Genomic DNA, 12,196 nt, shown 5'->3' on the forward strand with positions numbered 1-12,196 from the left:
GGCGTTTCGGGAAGAGATTTGTACACAAATTGAAGAATATTTTGCACACAACACTGGGTCGGTCAAAACTAAAAGTATGCTGTGGGACACCTTAAGAGGGTAATCAGTGGTCATTGTACAGCGGAACAGACTAGGGTGCTCCGTGATATCCGTGGTACTCTAAGTAGACTTGACGCAGATCTGCATAACCTAGAAAGGTAATACTTCGCAACGACATCGGCCGAGACACTGGGGGCTATACATAAGAAACGGACTGAATATCAGGAGGAGGCTGACAGAGAGGTCAAGTTTCTACACAAACACGCAACTGCACGTAGATATGGAGAAGGAGACAGGCCAGGCAAGACGCTTGCAAATCTCATGGGGCCTCTCAAGGGATCCACTTTTATAACAGCACTTAGCACCCCCACCGCCGGCTTGAAACACTCACCGCCCGATATTCTTGCCACCATGTGGGACTTCATGTACAACTATACACATCACACATTGCCCCACCTGCCTCAGCACTGGAAGACTATTTTGACTCTATAGAACTCATTTGGTTTAGTAGAGCCCATCGTGAATATTTAGACGTTCCGTTCATGGTTGAGGACGTGCAACAAGTTATTAGTGGCATGTGGACAGACAAGGCGCCTGGGGGGATGGCCTCACTGCACAATTTTACAAAGAATCCTCTGAGATACTCACCCCTCGACTCCTAGCGGTATACCAAGAGCCATTACAGGAAGGGATGCTTCCTGACTCAATGTGCGAGGCTATCATAATTACACTTCTGAAACCAGATGAAGATCCAAGTCTCTGCGAATCATACCTGCCACTCTCATTGATTATTCTAGATGCCAAGATATTCGCCAAAATTCTTGCCACCAGGCTTCAACCGTTATTGCCACTGATTGTCCTGCCGGACCAATCGGGTTTTGTGCCTGACAGATCCACAACACACAATCTTAGAAAGCTGTTTGGACTAATACACTACCTTGCCCCACGTGTATCAGCGTTAGCCATGGTCTTGGATGCCACCAAGGCATTTGACTCCCTTGAATGGGGTTTCCTGTTTCCACTTCTCAGAAGGAAAGGCCTGAGCCCACTCTTCATCCAACAAATACAGCTTTTATACACTCAACCAACGGCATGCATAAGGGTTAATGGGCTGATCTCAGAATCAATAGTTATTACTAGGGGCACCAGGCAGGGTTGTCCTCTTTCGCCCCTGCTGTCCACAATTGCGACGGAAGCGTTGGCGGCCCACCTGTGACAGCACCACCCCAACAGGGCTATTGGCTTCACAACACGGGCCCTAACTGTGTCCAAATATGTGGACGACATCACGCTGTACATGGTAGAGCCCAAAGAAAATCTATCGCCGATGACACGGGAGGTGGTGCACCCCGGCAGACTGTTAGGAGTAAATATTAACTGGAGTAAGTCTTTTCTCCTTCCGCTCACGTCTGGAACCCAGGCCTTCGACACAGATTACCCATTTGTTTGGGTGTCCGCCCGGTTAGGTACTTGGGCATATGGTTCAGTGGTAACATGCAGGAACTATGGATGGAAATTATGGTAAAGTGATTGCTTCTCTTTAGCGGGCCACTTAGCTGTGGCAAAGATGATCATATTGCCAAAATTACTTTCTTTGTTAGTTAACATTTCCATGCCCCTCCCAGATGCACTTCTTTGGCAGCCTTCGTTTGCTCATGATCAAACTGGTATGGGCTGGTAAACAGCAGATGAGAGCTTGGGAAATACGGACGCTGCCACAGGACCAAGGGGGAATGGCAGCTCCAGACTTTCTCTTATACGCACACTGTGCACTGGCACAATTCCAGCATTTCAGGGCTTGCCCCACGCCCTTCCAACAACATGTTGCAATCGAGGTGAACAAGGTGGCACCATTACCATTATCCACTGGGCTATTCCAACCTTACAAGCGACCTTGCAATGAAATAGATACAGTGCAAGCTATGAGGTGGGCTTGGGAAGGGATCCACAGGAGCACGCTTGGCTATACTATATGCGCCTTCTGTGTCTCTACTCCAAAACCCACTGTACCCCCCTCTCATGGACCGTTAAGTGCGGGAACATACATTAGTGCACAATCTAAGGGTGGGTGGCAACCTATACTCGGCAGATACTTTTCTTATACTACAGCAAATGTGTGACCCAGAAACACGTTCAGCACTTGACAAATTAATCTACTGTCAGCCTCGTGCATCCTGTAAGGGTAAATTCAACACATTCCCGGATCCGCCGCTGATGCTCCCGGCGTTAGAGAACCTGCTGTCTGTGGAATCAGGATGTAAACTCATTTCCAACATTTACAAAATCACACAAAAGACGTCTCCAATTGTCATTCCGGCTTCACGTGGTGTGTGGAAGGTGGAGCTAGGCATAACTATTACAGATCAACAATGGTCCTTATGCTGTAAGCAACTGGTGAGGTTCCGTGACAATTGTAAGTGGTGTTTTCGACTCGCACGAATATGGTCGAGTCTAGTATCTATGAACCGCAAATGACGAGTTTAGTAAGTGTGCGCAGTTTCGCTGTGCTAACTTAAACCGTTCGTTTGTTATGTGGGTTTCTCATCTGTACCCACGGGTTCCATCTTAGATACGGCATCCATTTTGTCTCTTGCCCTCAAGTAGCCAGCGAACGGACGCTGTCCGCTTCGCGACCCTGGGACTCCCAAGATATTTGCGGAAGACACATGTTCTTTGTAAGTGTCTTTATGACGAGGGGGATGCTACTGTAAGGCAGATGGCGCCGCTCGAGGCTCATCTTGCCGCACGGACTTATTGTCTCAGCCGTGCATCTCATTAGGCACGTCCCTTTGATGCCTGTATCTCGTGCTTCTTGATACCTCCCCTTTTTACACCCTTTCCGATCTCCCCACTGTCTCCGTCTTCCTCTGCACCTGTCTTCGTTCCTATTTCGATCTACTTTACTGCTGATTGGAATTTGCTAATGGTGGGAAGATGGGTTTTTACAGTTGGGAACGGCCAAATGTTTCCGCATTTATGTTCCGGACCTTGTGTGTTTCAAAGTGACCAAAGCGACCCCTCTGAGAGCGACTTGTGGGAACCAGGTTGTAAACTATTGTGTATCATGTTATCCTATGGGTAAAAACTGTATAAAAGGAGCGATCCACAAATACAATTTGAAGCAGTCTCCCCGAACTACACTCGATGTACTTCCTGTGACTTCTGTGTTCCCTGCAGTAAATAAACCTTGACTCTTTGACGCCGAAGGAAGTGTCCCGTGTCTCTGTGACTTGTACGCCGGAGCAGGTTACCCACGAAGGTTTCAGGTGTTGTGCCCTGGCACCGCTGGGTCCAAAAGAACCCAGTCCTTCAGTTGGCGCCCAACGTGGGGCCTGCATCAGTGGTACCGGTCCAAGCCCGACGATCGTGAGGAACTTCGTGTGAAATCTCCGAGGGAAGGTGCACCCCGCTTCATCGATCCTGTTGTCGAAATAAGTGGCCCGAAGACTTTTCCCGCGAAGATTCCCGCCTCCTAACGGCTGCGACGGACTGCTGCCCTGACTGTAGACCTGTTTTGGCGCCTGGCGTAGACCTTGGTATAGCGAGACGATTGACGGGCCTTCCTGAGGACGCCATTGATCTTTGAGTTAAGTATTTGTGGGTCGCTCCCAGAGTTCTTTGTTGTAAACACTTTAGCGAGTGTTTTTGTTGTAGACACTTTAGCGGGTGTCTTTGTTGTACACGCTGTGTGAGTGTTTTTGTCGGTGACACTTTGCTAGCGTACTTTGTTGTTGTTGTATTTGTTTGACGACTGCAGCCGCCAAAGACCGAGGGTTTAGTTCTTTGCTGGGACTTGGTAAATCCCGAAATCCCGTAACCCTTGAAGTTTGTGAAACTCGGCTAGTGTGCAAGATGCCTGGTCGTAGTACTTTGTTCAGTTGCTTTAGACCTTGTGGTGCGGATTCCCTGCTGGAGGACTCGTGTCCGATACCTCCGGTTGGAACTCCTACTTATGACTTGTATAGCAAACATGGGCTAGGCCCGATTGCTTTTAACGATTATTGGATAAAATATACAAAGAAAGACGGCGATCTTCGTTGGCCACCTCACGGTAGCTTCGAAGCGTCGATCTTAGATAATTTGGAAATAAAGTTGTTCGAACGCAAATCTAGGCCGGCCATGTTTGATGCCTTTCGGTTCTGGCGCAAAGAAGCCCGACAGAAAGAGATCAGACAAAATAAACGTAGTCAGCGAGATACTGTTGCTACTATAGTGAAGAAAGCTGAGCAGTTTCAGCGTGATAAGGAGGATAAGGATAAGGAAGTGTTTGAGAGATTACAGCGTATGTCCATAGACAAATGCTATCCTGCTTTGCCTACGGAGTCGGATAAGAAGGAAGAGGCAGTTGAGGATTCTTTAATGTCTTATCTTATGAAGTCGCCACCTCCGTACGTACAGGGTACCGCAGCTCCTGTGGTCCCTGCCGTACCTGTTCTTCCACCTGTTATTCCTCCACCAGTTCCTCAACCTGCACCCGCTCTTCCGCCTGTTCCTGCTCCTTTGCCTATTTCTATTCCTACTGCTCCTCCGCTTCCACATACTCCTGTTCCCGCTACTGCTCCTGTGTTGTTAACCCCTGTTGCTGCTAATGTCTCTACTCCTTCTCTTGTTAGTCCTGTGTCTTATTCTTCTCCCTCTACTCGTAATCGTGATTCTCCCCTTGCGACAAACTTCTTTCAGTCGCTCGGACCTGTTTTTGGGTCTGCTGGTTCTGATGGTCCTCAGAGACGTAGCCAGCTTCCTGGTAATAGAGAACGTGTTGCGCTATACAATATGGCGATGGGTTGGATGATAAACCCTGTTAGAAATCCACCTCGTGTTGTCCTCGAAACGTTTGATCAATTCAACATACCAACTCAGAGATATGTGTTTGATGAAATGTGCAAGTTCTTACATGATCAGATAGTGGTTAATGCGCCTGACGAGGTGCTGTCCGCCCTGTCTGAACTTCGGCTTCAGTTCGCAACTGGACTGATAGTCGACACTAATGTTCGACGTGCTGTTGAGCGGTTACTATCTCTTCGTCCCGCTCCTATTCCTCATGCATTGTTCGTTGAGGACATTGAAAAACAAACCGAGTCTGGCCAATATCCTATGCGTGAAGTTCCGCCAGTTTGGATACCACTTGATAATACTGGTGCCCAGCCAGTTCCGGCACATTTCCAGAGAGTGTGGATACACCTCCCATGGAAACGATCGGAAGTGCTTCAGGTGAAACAAACTTTGCCCGATCCTCGCAAAAATCCTGCTGGGTATTACAAGGAATTATCGCAGCTCGTAGACGCTACGATAATGAATCTTGCCGATATCGACATGTTGTTCGGTAATATCGTCCCACAACCGGTATGGGCGAAGATTCGTCACCAAGATCACGCAAATGAATTAGGTGGTGATTGGAATGCCATTACAGCGGCAGACGCTGGACAAGTGGCTGCTACTAAACCCGATCAGTTGATTGCTGAACTTCCTCAGCGAATCATTACATTAATGAAAACGCTTATGCCAGCTATGAAGGTAAATTGGGATAAGTTGTCAGCCTGTAAGCAGAAGAAAGATGAGAGTGTCTCAGACTTCTTTACGAGGTTCGAGGAAGCATTCGTTGATCATAGTGGACAGGATATGGGTACTGAGGGTGGACAGAGGTTGTTTGTGGATAAGTTTGTGTCAAACTTATTGCCCGACTTGAGCAATAAATTAAGGAATTCAGAAAGTGCGTGGGCCGTTTCTACCTCAGCTCAGATATTGGCTACGGCGCAATATTATGAAAATAGAGAAAAAGAGGAAAATGACCGTGCCGATAAAAAAACGAAAGAGCTAAAAACTAAAGTGTTGTTACAACAAGCGTATCCGCCGCGTTCTAATCAGAATACGCCTCAGCAGAATAGATCGCAGTCGCAATCGAATCGATCGCAGCCGCGTAATGATTCCTCTTTCCAGAGATCTTCATTAGGGTACAACCAATGTGCTTATTGTAGACAGGAGGGACACATTAAATTCAATTGTCCTGCTTTAAATGACCGTAGTGGTGGTAATTCGTCTAGAGGAGGCCGTGGTGGTGCACAGCACGCATCACGTGGTAGAGGTCGTGGTGCTCAGAATGATCGCTCTGACCATTCATCAAATTCTAATAACTGTTTCGATCAACGTGGATCATTGCAAGGACGATCTGCGCAGTACAATGTAGACGATTATTACGTCGATCAGGGAACTGACGATAGTAATTACTAGGACAGCCAAGGACAAGGAGAGGGAGTGGTATCAGTTCCGGTTGATCAGAGAGGGCCTTACGTCGCAGTTGCTACATCGGGCGTCGTTGAGCCTTTTCTGTTGGACACTGGTGCAGCGAAAAGTTCTATCATGCGTTCGAAACTCCCTGGCGCACCTTTGTCTGGCTTAACAAATGTTTCCGTTGGATTCTCTGGCGCCCCCGTTAGCAATCCAGTTTCGCGCCCTTTGCCCCTTAAAATTGGGCCTCGTGAGCTCGAAGCTCCATTGATTTTGTCTACTGGTTGTGGCGAAAATCTTTTGGGTCTGGATTTGCTTAAGCGCTTGTATGCAACTTTGTATTGTTCTCCTGCGGGTGTAAAGCTTACGTTAGGAGAGAGAGTAGTCTCTCCCATGTACTTGTCTCTCGATAAGCTTCCACCGGAATTGGATTCTCTTCCTGCGTCTTTGTGGGCGACGGGTCCAAATGATGTGGGCCTACTTGATATCTCCCCTTATGTTGTTCAGTTGAAATCTAATGTGCGATTGCCACGTATTCCCCAATACCGTATCTCCCTTGATGGTGAACGAGCTTTGTTAGCGATCATCTATGATTTGATCGAGAAAGATGTCATTGAAGAAACTCGGGGAAACGTGTGCAATAGTCCTGTACTGCCCATTCTTAAACGTACTGATCCTACCAAACCGCCTGTTTATCGTTTTGTTATCGATTTACGGGAGGTAAATAAAATTGTGGTTCCTCAATTCCCTGTTGTGCCTGACATTACGGCGCTGCTGACTCTGATTCCAGCTACTGCTTCATGGTTTTCGGTGATTGATTTGAAAAATGCGTTTTTCAGCATCCCGATTGCCGAAGAGAGTAGGGACCTTTTCGGTTTCTCTCTTGGTGGACGTAGCTTCCGGTTCAAACGCGCTCCTCAGGGCTACTGTGAAAGTCCATCGATTTACAGTCAAGCTTTGAAGGGTCAACTAGATGCGTTTAGGTTGCCGGTTGGTGCGGCTTTAATCCAATACGTCGACGACTTATTGGTGGCTGCTGATACTCAGGACATCTGCAAAATCGCTACAGTGTCGTTGCTGCAACATCTCTGTGAGTTAAATCACAAGGTGTCACCTTCTAAACTCCAATATTGTTGTCAAGAAGTAACCTACCTAGGTCACTTGTTGTCAAAGGAGGGCAGGAGATTGACCCCAGAGAGAATTGCAGCGATTGCGCGCATGGCTGTGCCACAAACCCAAAGAGATGTGCGTGCCTTTTTAGGTATCACGTCGTACTGCAGGCAGTGGATTCCTAATTTTTCATTGCTAGCGAAACCATTGGTGGCTCTTACGTGCAAGGATGTTTCGACTCCTTTACCATGGACGGAAGAATGTCAGAAAAGTTTTTCTGAATTACGTGATTCATTGTGTTCGGCTCCTGTGTTAGGTACCCCTGATTACAGTAAACCGTTCACGTTATATGTTCACGAGAGGGAAGGTTGTGCCTTAAGCGTCTTAACGCAACCTTTTGGTGGTAAACAACGTCCATGTGCATATTTTTCCTCGACCTTAGACCCAGTAGCTAGAGCATTGCCGAGTTGTTTGAGAGCGACTGCGGCAGCTGCGGTCTCCATCCGACAATCAGCAGGATTGGTCATGGATAATATGCTTACGGTGATGGTTCCGCATGCAGTCGATACTCTTTTGAATCGTACGAAAACTCAGCACTTGACGAGTGCGAGGTTGTCTGGGTACGAATTGACGCTTTTGGCAAGCCACATTCAGATAAAACGTTGTAATGTCCTAAATCCGGCAACTTTGTTACCAATTAGTGCAGAGTCAGATGAAGTAGCAGAACACGACTGTTACTTGCGGACAGAAGAGGAAACGAAAGGTCGTGTGGACCTTAAAAACACCCCATTGGAAAACCCGGATGGCACCCTGTATGTGGATGGGTCATGCTTTAAGTTGCCGAATGGTGATGTGACTACTGCTTATGCTGTGGTGACATTGAATACTGTTGTTGAGACTGCGAGATTGAATCAGAATTCTGCCCAAGCTGCAGAGCTGATTGCTCTCACTAGAGCATGTGTATTAGCAAAAGGTAAACGTGTGAATGTGTACACCGATAGTCAGTATGCTTTCGGTGTAGCGCATAGGCATGGGCGGAAAATCCGTTCCGCTCGCGGATTTTGCGGATTTTCGGGAAATCCGCAATCCGCGAGATTTGCGAATTTCCTGAAAAATCCGCAAATCCGCGAGCAGCGGATTTTGCTCGCACTGCTCGCACTGTTCGCGTGAGTTCGCGCCCCGCGAATAAGTGCGAAATTGCAGAAATACGATTTTAGCAAAACTGAAAGTAACTACTTACCAGGTTCAAAAGTTCAGGCTCATCATTAGTAGCCATTTCCTGTAGTGCTTCCTGAGGGGCCCCTCCAGAGTTCAGTTGCCAGTTGCAACTATTATGTGACCCTGCTCTGAACCTCAGAATAGTTACACATATGCCACAAAGGTCCTGAATTACAGCTAAGGGAGACAAGCAGGAGCCAGGCTGGAAGTTAAAATCCATTAATCAGCCCCTAATTCATTATTGTCAGTTGGGGCAGGGCAGGTGTTGTAACTAATTTTGCAACAATGAAAGCACTTAGCAAGTGCAAAAGATCACTAATCAGGGCGCACTAAGGAAGCAGGTGCCAGCTAAAAAAATATTCTGTGACACATTAATCAGCCCCAAATTAATTCAGGTCACTTGAGGCAGGGAAGGTGTGCTTTGCTTTGCCAAAAATAATGTACACTGGACAACCTGAGGGTGTGGTGATGAAACAGAGGGTGGCATGGGTGGGCCAGAGGGTGGCATGAGTAGTCAGAGAGTGGCAGTGGTGACAGAGAGTGGCAGTGATGAAGAAGAGTGTCCCAAACAGGTTGGACACGTAGAAACAACAAGTTCGCAAAACTTGCGACCCGACAGGTAAGTTCGCAAATTGCGAAATTGTAAAAACCCTCGCGAACTGGCAGAAACACGGGCGAACACAAAAAAAAAAAAAAATCCGCAAATTCGCGGGAATTCGCGGATTTTGCGGATTGCGAGTTTGCAAATCCGCAAATTCGCGGATTGCCAATCCGCAAAATCCGCTCATGCTTAAGTTTCGGACGATTGTGGCGAGAGCGTGGTTTCTTGACGTCGCATGGCACGAAAATACAGCATGGCCAGCTTGTGAACGATCTTTTGGATGCATTGACTTTGCCTGCTCAAGTTGCAATTGTTAAGTGTAGTGCGCATCGTAAAGTGACGGATGATGTTGGTCGTGGTAATGCGTTTGCAGATGAGATTGCTAAGGAGACTGCCCGGAACCTTAGCGCTCGAATGTATGTGACAAGTTCGGTTAGGTGGCCTACAGAATCAAGTATGTGTGAAAATACCATAGAGAGTGTGAAAGCAATTCAGAATGAGGCCACCGACACTGAAAAGATGAGGTGGAAAGAAAGTACGGGAAGGTTGGATGTGAATGGTTGCTGGATTGATTTGTCGGATCAGAAAAGATGGATGTTGCCTGATGCGTATGTACTGGCCGTTGTGCAAATGGCACATGGGTTAGCACATATTAGCGCGAAAGGTATTTGCAAGTTGTTGGCTGATGTGTGGAAGAATGATGGAATTACTAAGTGTGCTGAACGTTTGGTGAAGAATTGTATGGTGTGTATAATGTACAATCCTGGCAAAGGAACCCCAACTCCTCCTGGCAGTTTTGCTCCTCCTTCGTATCCCTTTGAGGTGATCCAATTGGACTTCATCCATATGGAGCGATGCAATAACCTGAAATACGTTTTGGTTGTGGTTTGCGCATTCTCCCGATGGATTGAGGCCTATCCCCTCAAAGACAATACTGCTTTGTCTACTGCGAAAATCCTACTGAAGGAATACTTTCCTCGGTATGGAATGCCTAGAGTCGTGTGGTCAGATAACGGAAGTGAGTTTGTTGGAAGTGTGATGAAGAGTGTGTGTAAGGGCCTTGGAATCAATCAGAAATTCCATAGCGCCAATCATCCCCAGTCAGCTGGATTGGTTGAAGGGTACAATGGCACCCTTAAACTAAAACTAGCGAAGATTCAGGCTACGACTGGACTTTCGTGGCCTGATGCTTTGCCTCTAGCATTACTGTCAACTAGGGCGACTGTACACTCCCGAATAGGGCTTAGTCCCTATGAAATAGTGTTCGGCCATCCTGCGAATGTGTGGGGGGTTCCTAGGCCAGGAATATTCTCTGATCTTGAGTTTCCGATGTTGATTGATTACTTACATGACTTGACTGCTAAACTGAGGTTAATTCATCAACAGGTTTACGACGCCTTGCCGACGCAGACGGAGGGTCCAGGCCACCAGCTCCAGCCCGGGAACTGGGTGGTTACTCGTAACTTCTCACGAAAAAACAATCTGGACCCCCGATTCACCGGACCTTACCAGGTGCTCCTGGCCACGAGGACTGCCGTTCGTCTCGAGGGGCGGAAAAATTGGGTACATGCTACCCATTGTAAGCGAGTCCCTATTCCTTTGCCGGCAGACCCGTGGATAAGGAAAGGCATTGCATCAACAGAAACAGAAACATTGCCGGCGTTTGTACCTTTTAGCGACGCACAGCTTGTTGGAGAACCCTCAGCGCAGCAGAAAGCCACTGTTGAACATTTATCAGCAAGAGACTCAAGACCAGATCAACCAACTGATCAGCAGGACGCTGTCTCTTCAACAGATCCTTTGTTCGACGAGCAGACACGTCCAGGGAAACATCGATATTCTTTGCGATCTCACACTAAGGACAAATAAAATCTGCTTGCTTTGCTGAGATTGATAACTGCAATATCCTCGTTTCCCATAATCAAATTTTGAACATTCGTATCATTGAAAATTGTTTTGTATATATATATATATATATCAAGCTTCTTCCTTGTATCTTTTTCCTTCCACAGCTGAGAAATATTGTGCTAATATATATACATATTGTGTATTGAGGGCCGTAGGGCCGCGCGCGTACTTCCTTCTGGACAGTAGGTCTTGACGCTAGGTTAAAGACCGTCGGTTCCTAGGAACTCCTGGGGATTGACTATTGCTGCACAGAACGAAGTGCGTCAAGAAACGTTGCGGACGGTCGTAGGGAAATGGCATTTTCGAAGCTGAATGATTTGGAAGGAGCTCAGGCATATAGAGTCAAGCTGCAGAAACTTAGTCGTACGAAATGTTTCATATCCCAATTGTTTGTTTTGTTTTTGACTGCTTCTGCATTTTTGGCGGGTGGGGTGTATTATACTATGTCTTATTTTTTCCTTGCTACTCCTACTCCTTACCCTAACCTTACTTCTACTGCTTCTCCTCATTCCTTTCATATGTTACCAGAACACGAACAGGCTAGACGTGTAGAATTCCGCAATAATTCCTTTATCCAGCTCCTCCATCAGCATCAGTTAGTGGTTAACACTACTAATTGTTGGGTGTGTGGGTTGATGCCACATACTACGGGTAAGGGAATTCCATATCTGGTGTTACCGTATAGTTCCCAAGGGTCAGCTCGAGCATTCCAAACAATGTTTCGAAGCGCACTGGGTTTCCACCCCACGCAAGAACAACGTTCCCCCAACTTTGGTCCTACCTCGTATCAGAGGCTGCTATCGATGGCTATAGAGGATATGGAAGATGAGATCCATGATCCTTTTCTTATCCCTAGAGAAGAGGTACAAGCCTATAGGGTCCTAAGTAGAGGGGAATATAGTATGTTCACTAATGAAAAGCAGCTTAAAAGCTCGTCTCCAATATGGGTCGTACCCCACACTGGTAATCTTTGTCTTGTGGGTCGTGGCTCGCAAGCCTCACTTGGAGCAAGTGCTTGCACTGAAAGTTACGTTCTGCCTATGTCCCCGTCCCCTGTGTTTCTGGCTGCCAAGGGTACATACTTTATCTGTCATG

The sequence above is a fragment of the Lissotriton vulgaris genome, chromosome 7, assembly GCF_964263255.1.
Source record: "Lissotriton vulgaris chromosome 7, aLisVul1.2, whole genome shotgun sequence".
Classification (NCBI taxonomy): domain Eukaryota; kingdom Metazoa; phylum Chordata; class Amphibia; order Caudata; family Salamandridae; genus Lissotriton; species Lissotriton vulgaris.